The sequence below is a fragment of the Ambystoma mexicanum genome, chromosome 11 (genome assembly GCF_040938575.1).
Source record: "Ambystoma mexicanum isolate Mex_15411 chromosome 11, UKY_AmexF1_1, whole genome shotgun sequence".
NCBI lineage: Eukaryota > Metazoa > Chordata > Amphibia > Caudata > Ambystomatidae > Ambystoma > Ambystoma mexicanum.
In genome coordinates, this window is record NC_090934.1 from 1050598681 (window position 1) to 1050610395 (window position 11715).

Consider the following 11715-nt stretch of genomic DNA (forward strand, 5'->3'; position numbering starts at 1 on the left):
GACCAAGAATGATGGTAGGGTAGTTTTCATGATCAACAAGTGCATCTCATTTGACTGCTTTCCACCCAAAGGCATTCTCCGGTTATCATTATGCATATTGCCATTCATCTCCTAATTAACTCTCTCACCATTATCCCCATTTATTACCTCCCCCGCATTCTACTCTTCACATCTTCCATTCTGATATCACATTAAAGTATTTTTTTCTATGGCTGAGCAGCCATTCCTATAGGGGAAAGGTTAACATGTTGATTCTGTTTCCAGCAGCAACAGATCTGTCTCTGCTAGTTATAATAAAAGCCCTTTTTCTCTATCTAGTGAAAGCAGGCCTGTCTGCCCTGGAAATAGATAAAAACGTTCTTGGTTCCACTGAAGGTGAGGCCGCTCGGCTTGACAAGAAAGGACACATTACTATGTCTAGGGTGAGTGAGCTGCCTATGCGAGAAACAGGAATAATTTGTTGCTTTGGGACAATGGGGGACAATGCCCTCCTCTTCATGACTCTTGTCAGCTTGAATCTTCAAGCCTTGTATCATAGAAAAAGTTCAGTGAACATTGTTTTTGTTTTGAAGCCCATTTCACCTTTCCCATTGATATGATATGGCATTTGTAACGCGCCTATACACAAGTGTTTCAAGGCGCGACGAGGCAGGGGGGCGACAAGTGGAGACAACGATCCTACTAGGCCAGGTGTCATTCAGATCGCGCAAGTGCAAGGGTAGGGGGACTGGGAAAAGTGCAAGGGGAAGGGGAGAGGGGAAAGTACAGTACATGGTAAGTAGAATACAAGATAAATAATAGGGCCAACTGGTGGCAAGTGCAAGGTAAGTGCCGGGAGAAGGGGCTGTAGGATACAGAGACAGTCCCGTAGTGCAGGTAGGCAGTGCAGGGAAGAGTGGCTGGGCCAAGGACCGAGATCGGTGAGTGACCCAGTTGCAGATTCAGTGCAGGTTCAGTGAATTTAGCAGGGGAGAGAGGGAGAGAAAGCGGAGGCAAAGAGGAAGGTTTTGAGGTGCTTCCGGAACCGGAGATGGTTCTCCTCAAGTTTCAAGGAGGCAGGAAGGCTGTTCCAGAGGGAGGCCCCTGCTGCGGAGAGAGATCTACCCCCAGCACGTTGCTTGGAGAAGCGGCTGACCCTGAGGTAGTTGGAGGTGGATGAGCGAAGAGCTTGAGAAGGAAGATATTTAGGAAGAGAGAGCTGAAGGTATTTTGGCCCAAGGCCCCAGAAGGCCTTGTGGACAATGCAGAGGGTTTTGAACTTAATCCTCGCAGCCACTGGGAGCCAGTGTAGCGATTTCAGTCCTGGAGAGATACGGTCCCTGGGCTTGAGGCCAAGGACAAGTCTCGCAGTCCTGTTCTGGATGAGTTGCAGAGGGCGGAGAGTAGAGGCAGGAAGATTTTGATAGAGGCTGTTACAGTAGTCCAACTTCGAGAGAACCAGGGCTCTGGAGACAGTGAGCTTCTGAGGGAAGGAGACGAAAGGAAGGATACCTCTGAGGAGGTGTAGCTGGTAGTGTGACTTCTTAGAGACGTCAGATATGTGAGGAGAGAAAGAGAGTGTGGAGTCAAAGATGACCCCGAGGTTTTTGGCCTTGCAGGTAGGAGCAGGAAGAGGGCCAAGGGAGGCCGGCCAGAGAGCTGCAGGGAAGGAGGGAGTGGGTGTGCCGATAAGTAGAATCTCAGTCTTGCTGGCATTAAGGCAGAGGTCGTTGGCGGCACACCATTCCTGGATAGCAGAAAGACAGTCAGAGATGAGGGAAGGGGAAGAGGAGGCCGAGGGTAGCCTGAAAATGAGCTGGGTATCACCCGCATAGCACTGAAAGTTGGGACAGCGAGCGGCGATGCAGTGAGCAAGACGTGCCAGTTACTGGTTGAACAGCCAGGGGGAGAGGTTAGATCCCTGGGGGACACCAGAGGTAGAGAAAAAGATGTCAGAGAGGAAGGAACCCAGTTGGACCTGGGAGGGTCGATTGGAGAGGAAGGAGGTCAGCCACGCCAGAGCTTGACCAGTGATACTCAGGTTATCACAGAGACGGTTGAGCAGGATGGTGTGGTTGACAGTGTCAAAGGCAGAAGAGAGGTCGAGCAAAATGAGAACACAAGGGGTGTTAGAGTCAAGGTTTAAGAGCAGGTCCTCACAGATGTTCAGGAGAGCAGTTTCCGTGCTTCTGGCAGCTCTGAAGCCAGACTGATGGTCATGAAGACTACCAACAGATTCAGCATGGAGATTAAGCTGGGAAATGGCCAGTTTCTCCAGGAGCTTGCCCAGGAAAGAAGAGATAGAGATTGGGTGATAGTTAGCTGGGCAGGAGGGGTCGGAAGAGGGTTTCTTAAGAAGGGGGTGCTCAAGGGAGTGCTTGAGGGGGGATGGGAAGACTCCAGAGGCGAAGGAGTGATTGCAGAAGTCAGCCAGGGCAGGCGCCAGGGAGTGGATGTGGTCCTTGATAGTTTTGGAGGAACAGGGGTGGACCTGTTTTGATGAGACTTTCATAGATCGGACTTGTCTCGAAACCTCGTCAGCAGAAAAAAGGGGAAAGGCAGAGAAGGAGGGAGGAGGGGAGGCTGCAGAAGGGCCAGAGGGAGAGCAGGGAATAGAGGAGGGGAGGTGATAGGAGGAGAGTGAGGACAGGATGTCCTGAGTTTTTGAAATGAAGTGAGAGGCCAGTGCCGTGCAGAGGGCCTGGGAGGGGACAGGAGAGGTGGAGACTACAGCAGGGTTGGCCAGCTCCTTGCAGGTTTGAAAGAGTTCGGCCGAATTGTTAGATGCCGCATAGATGCGGGCTTGGGTAAGGGCTCTCTACTTAGTGAGAATGGAGAGCCGGTATTGCATTTGGAGCAGGCGGCAGGCCAGTTTGTCAGAGGATGAACATGAAGCACGCCATTTCCTCTCTGCCACCCTGCACTTGCGTTTAAGGGTGACGAGATCCGAGTCATACCAGGAGTTACATTTGGCTTTGGGATTCAGGCGGATTCTCATGACAGGGGCAAGTATATCAAAGGTATCAGATATAGCCGAGTGGAGAGTGGAGAGGGCTGTGTCAGGGTGGGAGTCAGCCAAAGGGGGAGGGGGGGCGAGAAGGTGGTAGCGAAAGCCTCAACTGACACGCGTTTCATGGTTCGGATGACCGCGAAGGTGGGTGGCAGTGATGAGGGTGGCTTTACCTGTGGGGTAGGGAAGGTGAGGTGGGAGGATAGGAGAAAGTGATCACTCCAGGAGAGAGGAGTGGAGAGAGGGACAGGGAGGGGAAGGTCAGAAGAGATCAGAGCATCAAGAGTGTGCCCTGCAGAATGGGTCGGCCCAGACGGGAGAATAGAGAGTAAGAGAGAGTCGCAGAGGTCGCGAAAGAGTCCAGAGGGAGGACAGGAGGCATCAAGGTGGATATTGAAGTCTCCAAGAAAGAGGAGTTGAGTGGTTGAGGACAGGAGTGAGGAGGAGAGGTCAGCCCACTCAGAGAGGAAGGAGGAAATTTGACCAGGTGGCCGATAGATAGTAGCCATGGTAAGGGAATGGCTAAGAGAGAGAGAGAGTCGGCAGACAAGGCATTCAAAGGAGGAGTAGGTCTGCGTAGGAGTGACAGTGGCAGGAATCCACTCAGGGAAGATGAGGGCCACACCCCCCCCAGCACGGTTGGGCCTGGGCAAGGAGAGGATCTTGTAACCGTCAGGTAGGAGTGTGTCAAAGCTGGTGACAGAGCTGGCCGTGAACCATGTCTCAGTGAGACCGAGGATGTCAAGGTCCAGTTCCTCAAGAAGGCGACAGATATCAGAGGAATGTTTGACGGCAGAGCGAGAGTTGAGAGTGGTAATGTGGAGAAGGTTGCCATCCTTGAAGGAATTCCAGGGAGGGGTACAGAACAGAGGTACGCCCTGTGGAGGTGAAGAAGGAGCAAGAGAGAGGGCAGGGTGAGAGGGTGGAGGCAAGGTAGCCGAGGCCAGAGAAGAGGGGACAGCAGGAGAGGAAAGGAAGTTGATGAGGCGCGGGAAGCGTCTATCAAAGAGGTGGAGGTTGGCCTGAGGGCCTTGGACCAAGACGGTCCCATTAGCGTAGACATTAATGATGGCCTTAGAGGAGCGGAAGGGGGCCAAGAGGACATCCCAACGGGTGCCACCATTAATGGGAGAAGAGGAGTAGGGAGAGAGCACAGAGACCATATGTCAGTAAGAGTTTCCTTGGAGGAGGCACTAGTGTAGGTGTCAGCGATAGGGAGGCCTGGGTTGGAGACCAGGATATCCTTTTTAAACTTTTACCTACCAGATTTAGTGAGGAGAGCAGGATAGTCAATGGAGAAGCAGTTAGAGAAGATAGGAGAGATAGAGAGCACCATGGAATAAGGAGGGAGTGGGGGGGGAGACAGACAGAGCAAGTGGACAGGAGTGAAGCGGCAAGCCCTAGTTTACCACAATTACAGAGCAACAGTAACACAGTAAATACGAATTAGGTACCCAGTGTAGAGGCCACCTAAATTTGAGAGTCCTGCGAGGGGAGAAAAAGCCCTAGTTTACCACAATTACAGGGCAACAGTAACACAGTAAATACGAATAGGTACCCAGTGTAGAGGCTACCTAAGTTTGAGAGTCCTGCAAGGGGAGAAAAAGCCCTAGTTTACCACAATTACAGAGCAACAGTAACACAGTAAATACGAATTAGGTACCCAGTGTAGAGGCTACCTAAGTTTGAGAGTCCTGTAAGGGGAGAAAAGCAGACCTAGTTTACCACAATTAGTGGTACACACTGAAGTGTAGAAACCATGTGAATGAAAAGGAAAGGTGTAGGTTGTTGGGCAGGTGAAGCTAACCAGAAAGAATGGCGGACCGGCGCCTGGCGACCCCTGCGGACACCTGCAGACACAGAGAGCCGCAGCCGTAGGAGCCGCCCTTTGCCTAAGTGGCCCTTAGCCGAGGGGGCTGCCGGGCAGGAGGGCTGCCCAGGGGGGTGGGATTTAAGGCAGGAGGAGAGGAAGAGGAGGGGGTGTGGGCGGGCAGGGAGGCGGGAAGGGAGAGGGAAGAGGAGGACCAGGAAGTGCGGTGGAAGGAGGGGGCAGTGGGCAGCACAACGTGCACGGAGCACCAAAAACAAAACAAAACAGTGCCTGAAATAAAAAAGCTTACTGAAGGCCCAACAGGGCCTGGAAGGCAGCCTCACAGCAGGCCACACAGGGCTACGGGCGACCGCTCAATCCCGCTCAGGCTCAACAAAGAAGCGAGCGTGGAGAGCGGTCGTCGCGTAGTCCTGGAGGGACTACGAGGACAACCAATCAGAGGGGGGGGGTGGGCGGGCAGGGAGGCGGGAAGGGAGAGAGGAGAGGAGGACCAGGAAGTGCGGTGGAGGGAGGGGGCAGCACAACGCACACGGAGCGCCAAAAACAAAACTAAACAGTGCCTGAAATAAAAAAGCTTACTGAAGGCCTCACAGCAGGCCACACAGGGCTACGGGCGACCGCTCAATCCCGCTCAGGCTCAACAGTTGCAACAGTTTTCATAGAATTGTCCTAAGGTGACATCCACCCATTTCCTCACCCAGTTAAGTGGTTGTTATGTAGAGTCAGCCAAGCATTCCCAAAATCATCTGACACTGCAGTGTATATATTAGGCCAAGAACAACCAACCCCACTTTTTTTCCACATCCTAACTTGAAGAAATTACATTAGACATTGAGTCAAGGAGACCAGAAATGTTTTCAAAAGGTCTTTCAAAGAGGCGTGTGGCAACAAGAGTGATCTGTGCCATGCTACACTTCAATATATAAGCCACTACCTTGTGTTGTCATATCAGATACTGGGACAGTGCTTGATAAAAGTGACCTCACCTAGGTCACTTCCTATTCCAGGTCCCTTAGGTTTTACCAGCCAATAAAAATTAAAATGTCGGCTCTATCACAGTGAGGCGTCCTTTACTGTTCTCTTACCTTTCTTCTCAACTCAGATCTCCTGATTTGCATGGTTTTGGAATCTGAGTAAGTGCACTGCCTCTAGGCTCAGCAACATGAGACCGGATTTAAGGCCTCAACACGAGTTTGGTGGTACCTCAGCGGTAAATCCGCAGAGATATCCCCAAATGGAATTACAGTTACCACCACTTGGATCAGTGGAATTACTGCCGGATTACAAGTGATGGTAGGTGATGTTAGTCCACATTAATTGGAGTCCATAGGACTCATGGGGATTTTGGTGGAATTACCACTGGTGGTAAATCTTTCAATTTTGCTGTTTTTTTGGTTGAAAGGTGGTGGATTTACCTCTAGCTGTTAGCCGAAGTTGACCCCTCCTCCTCTCCACCAAACTCGTAGTTGGGTGTTGTGATAATGCAGCAAAAATAGAATTACCACTGCATTACTGCCGATTTTTACCACACTACCCAACTTGTAATGAGGCTGTTTTTCTTCACTCATCTTCCTTGCCACATAATCTAAGGTCCAGAAGTGAAACGGGAATCCTGCAACACTGATGACATGAGAAACACATTACAGAAAACACTTCAAAGGAGGGGGATGTTAAGCAGTAACACATTTGCAAAACCCCTCATTGCGGGCACTCTTTTGTTTCAATCACAAGTGAGAGACATTATTGAGAACTGCAAGACACTTACATCTCCAAACTCTGATGGTGCCCTCAAAAGAAGAAATTCAGCAGATGTGTGAAGTGATGACAACCCTAACTTGTAGTTAGCCCCGTAGATGTCACACACGATGTCATTTAGATCTAATTGTTGCACTCTTCTGTGAGCTCAAATATGTGCTCATGGGCCGAGCAATCAGGGTGACTGAGTTAATGTTGGCATTACTTCCCACATCTGATGAATTTCATGAGCTTTGTTGCCGTGAATTGGATCATCTTAACTCTCATTTTAACCGAAAATAATTCACTGAATTTGAAGGGTTTTGTTATTCTATATCATCTATAATTAGTATTAAATACAATGTGCCCTCTCCCTCGTCAATGATTCTGCAGGTCATGTCCTTCATCCATGGCCAGCGGGCTTTGCTGACACCATGTCAACCCTACATGTACTGTAAATGAACATGATACCAGAGGCTACAGCTTACTCATCTGAGTAAATAACCTGTTCCTACTGGCCATGCTTGTGGCCACAGCCTTCGCCTGTGGAAGCCATCCATGTTCCACCCACAAACCTCATCCTACCGACTGTGCTCTACGGCTGGGGCCACTTTCCCATCACAAGTGAATAACTTGACCCAACCGAGCCATGGCCTTCGGCCATTGCCACTGTCCATTATCCACCATTGAATAAGATCCATTTGGCTGTGACCTCTGTCCACGTCACATCAATTTGGATAAAAGGCCGTGGCCCATATCCCCTCACTAGTAAATAAGCCGATCCCACTGACCACTGACCCCATTGCCAAAATTATGCAAAAAGACCATAGCGCTCTAAGGCCCACTTATTAGCCTCCTTCTTGGTTATCCTCAATAGTTTACCCATGCAGTTTCCACAGAAACATAGCAACGATCACTGCGACTCCCCCATCTAATGCCATGTTAATCATTCACGCAGTGCTGCACCTCTATGAAAGCAATTTCATAAAATGCAACTTTGGATCGTTGTTTGTTAACTAGTTTCTGCTACATAGATATACATTGTTGCTGATCGCAATTCTTACATATGCGGCATCTACAAATCCTGTCACCAGCAGCTTCTAAGCGTGGCGACGTGTGTATCATGTGTGCCATCTGGCTCGGTGCGTCTTCACAATCAGGCTCCATTCACTGCCAAATCTACAGAGGAGTTATAATGAATCATGTGGATTCCTGATGTATTCTGTGGTATTTCATCTGCTCTGTGTTACTCATTGCCTCGTCCACGATTTAAATTATAACCCGCCATTTCTCTTTTTGCGGCTGCGTTTACAAACCCTGGCACCAAGGGATGGTGATGGTGACGCGCTGTTCATGGTGCCGTGGAGTCCGGCTCAGAAGGTTTCGGCGACCATGTTCCATTCACTGCTGTATGCAGTGTGAAGTTAAACGAATGGAAGATCAATGTGTGCATAGGGATGCAATGACTGTATCCATTTTATCTGGTGCATAAATATTAATGTTGGCATGCTCTGGGATTTTATTGTGAGCAGCTTTATTCATTTTTCTTTCTGATGGATTTTATCAATATATTTCCATTTTGATTTTACAGGAATCAGTTTATTGCCAGATTACTTTTGAAGAGGCTTATATCTATCCCACCATCTGTTTATGCATTATCCTATCTTCACTCTGTGGAGTGTACGGTACCTAATCATTATTTCTCTACGCTGCTGCAATTTTGGTATTTCCAAGATGTCTTCTGAGGTCCACAGGACAATGATGGCCAAACTAAGTGCAACCAGAGTTCTCTATGCCAGGATATTTCTCATATTGTACAGGGATGATGTAGTATCCACACCTTTTAATTCAACTATGAAGAATATTATTCTTTCTCTTCAAAGGGGAATGGCTTGAGTTAAAGCCACACGAAGGCAGGAACTCCACTGTCCACCTCATGGGGTTGGACTGGCTTTGGATAACTCCCCTGTAGGCCTCCCACCACCGGCTGTGTCCCAGACACCAAATGTTTTTCAACCAAGATTTGATTCATGAAATCTGCTATAGTCAAGGTTTGTTTAATCTGTTTGTAGTATCAGTGTGTTCTAGCAGTGAGGGGAGATTACTTATGTTTATAGATAGCCCTATGAACCAAACACAAGGAGCCTCATTATGAGTTTGATGGTGTGATACATTTATGGTGGTAATTCCATTACGTCACTTTTTTGGTTCGAATGAAATTACCACCAACTTTACTGCACCTCTGTATTCCACATTTGGAGGTGAATTTACCTCCAAAAATAGGTGGATTTACAATGGCGGAATTACAGCTCAATGTAAATATGCAGAGAAATTCTATGGAGTGTTATTAACTCAATAAGTGGGGATTAACACCACCTTTGCATCACTCTGATCCAGCAGTAAATCCGCTGCATTGAATTGCAGTAACAGTACGTTTGTTTGTCAATAATTCTGCAGAAAAATAACAGAACTACTCTGATATGCATAGTGTATTACATCAGGAGCAGGGTGATATGGTCAATATCTGCAATTGTTTTAAAAAAAACAGCTAACCCACATTTTGGGTCCTCTACAAGAGTGTCATCAATTTTGTAGAAAGGCCAAGATAAATACTGTTTCCAAATTCAAATAGTCCAGAAAGAAAATTATTCATGGCTTATATTTGGTGCCGGAAGAATAAAAACTCTAGGGACTAGTGTGAGGTCAGACTTTATGAAAATAACTAGGTTTCTCACCACAGCCGAAGAGCATGGACAGGACCAAAATGCTTTTTCCAGAAAGAGCATGGATCTGGACTTGCATTTATATATGTGAGCCCCTCTACTGAGAAAGAACAGGACACATCACCTGTTCTTTTGGTTGCTTCCAACTCAGGAGGGTGCAAACAACATTTTAGCTTGTTTTATCTTTCACAGATGAGAAATGTCTATTTGTATGTCAATGTGGTACCATTCACAAGAGCTGCCCAGCACCAAAATGCTAGGAAATGTGTCTCTAAAGAAGCGTAGCATAGGCAACAGTAGACATTTATTTCAGCCTTGTTGGGCATCCAAAGTGATGTCAAGCTAAGCCTCCCTGTGAACAGTGAGCAAGGTTTCCATGTCTGGATTACACCAAGGGTTAAACCACAAGTTTTACAAAATATGCTAAAATGTAGCAATCCCTCTACTGAGAACAAACTGAGAACGGATAATCTGTTCTATCGGATGTTTCCCACCCAGGGGAGTCTGCAGTCATGTTTTAGCTCACTGCATCTTTCACAGATGAGAAATTTCCATTTGCTTATCAGTCTGGTCCACCCCACAAGAGAAGTCCAGCACTGAAATGGTATGGCAATTCACTTCTGAACAAGAGTGCATTCAGCAACCCTAGACAAGTTTTGATCATTACTGTGGATATGACACCTCTGTAGGTACAGCGTGCTAGCACTTGGTTCTAGAGGATTCTGTGTGGGAATCGCTCCACAGAGCAAGTTATTTGGCCATGTTCATTCTCAGTAAAGGTGCTCCCACTTTGTAGTCAATATAAAAATAGTACACCTATTTCGGTGGTACCAGAGAGTTAAAGTGCTGTAGATTTATGCAGACTGAGTCATTTTCAATGTATGTATTACTGTCGCATGTTATGCTTAGTGCTATCCATTTACTAACCCCCAATTGTATATTGAAGGGCCCTGATGCAATTCAGCCATGTTTCTACACCATTTTTAAAAAAAAACAGTGAATGCATGCACCAAAACTCACAGTTAACAAGTCACATATTATGTGCCATATCTGCAACTCTGGAAGTCATGGTGAACATTGTTCCAGCATTTTAAAAGTTATAGGGAAGTGACTTGTATCGTTTGCTATAACGTTGGCAATGTAACTATAGCGTCTGGTTTGAAGAATTATTACAACTTTATTCTAATGCAATGCTTTCAATCGAGTTCAATAACCACTTGTTTTGTTTATTGGGATGGTACAATGCCACAAATACAGCAAAACCAGTGCAAATTGAATCATACGGATATTAGGATCATTTCACCTAATACTGCCTGAGTAACTTTGGAGTGCTGGAGTCCAACCTCATGTTAGGGGTCAGGTAGCTAACAAGTTCTCTTGATACACAGCAGCACCCTGAAAATGTATCTGAGATCATATACAAGCTTGCAAGATGTGCACAGGTTTGATGGGCTACTGAGAACCACCAAACAATTTGGTTCAATTTTGACTGTCCTATAATTTCTAGGAAAGTTTTGCTGGTGTCTGCAACCTGCGGCTCTCCCGATGTTTGGAATGCAACTCGCAAGATCTCCTGATGTTTACTCTGTTCAGTAGGCCTGATGGTAGTTGTAGTCCAAAACATTTGCAGGGCCAATTGTTGCAGACCCTTATACATTGTTCATGCTCACTGCCTGTGTTTCTATTGTGCTTGACTTTTATCGGATGAAGAGAGCTGGTCCAGAGTAGTAGAGCTTGTATTTTAGCCTTTTCAAACTATATTTATGCCTTTAACCCGGGTGGAAATTCTTTGTGAAAACGTGTGACACCCTTTGCAAAACGTTTGTGTAATCCTTTCCCTTACCAGTATCCCACACAAAAAACTTTCTGAAGATCTGAGAAAGTCTACGTGAAATACTTTTCTTTACACTTGAGCGTTACCTTTTAAAAGAAAAAATAAAATTTTTTAAATCCTTTATGTAACTTTTTAATATTTCCCCAGCTCAAAGAAAGTAAAACCTTTCTCCCAGGTTACTGTTTCTGTCCACCCCTTCCCTCTTCCAATATGTCTGAGAGATTAGATATATCGGCGGAAGGTCCTGCTGGATCTTGGCCTTTCTGCCTCACATCTTCTTCCTCTCCAATCTGTTTATAATTCTTCTGTTTGTCTTCTCTTCTCATTACCTTTTCGCTCCTCTATCACATTTTCGTTACTGTCTATTTCACTGCTTTCCTTTGAATCACATCTTCTCTGCCATGTTCTATTGTTTTGAAACCTACACACGGCTTGGCTCCTCATCTTTTTTCACTAGTCTCATTCTATTCTCCTTCTCTGACTCTCCGAGCACAGAATCTGCTTCTTCTCACTGTCCCCAAACTCCCCTTGTGCTTCTTCCTGTTTCTGATCTTTTGCCCTCTTAGCCTCTAAACTCTGGAATTCTCTCCCTCCCTATCCGCTC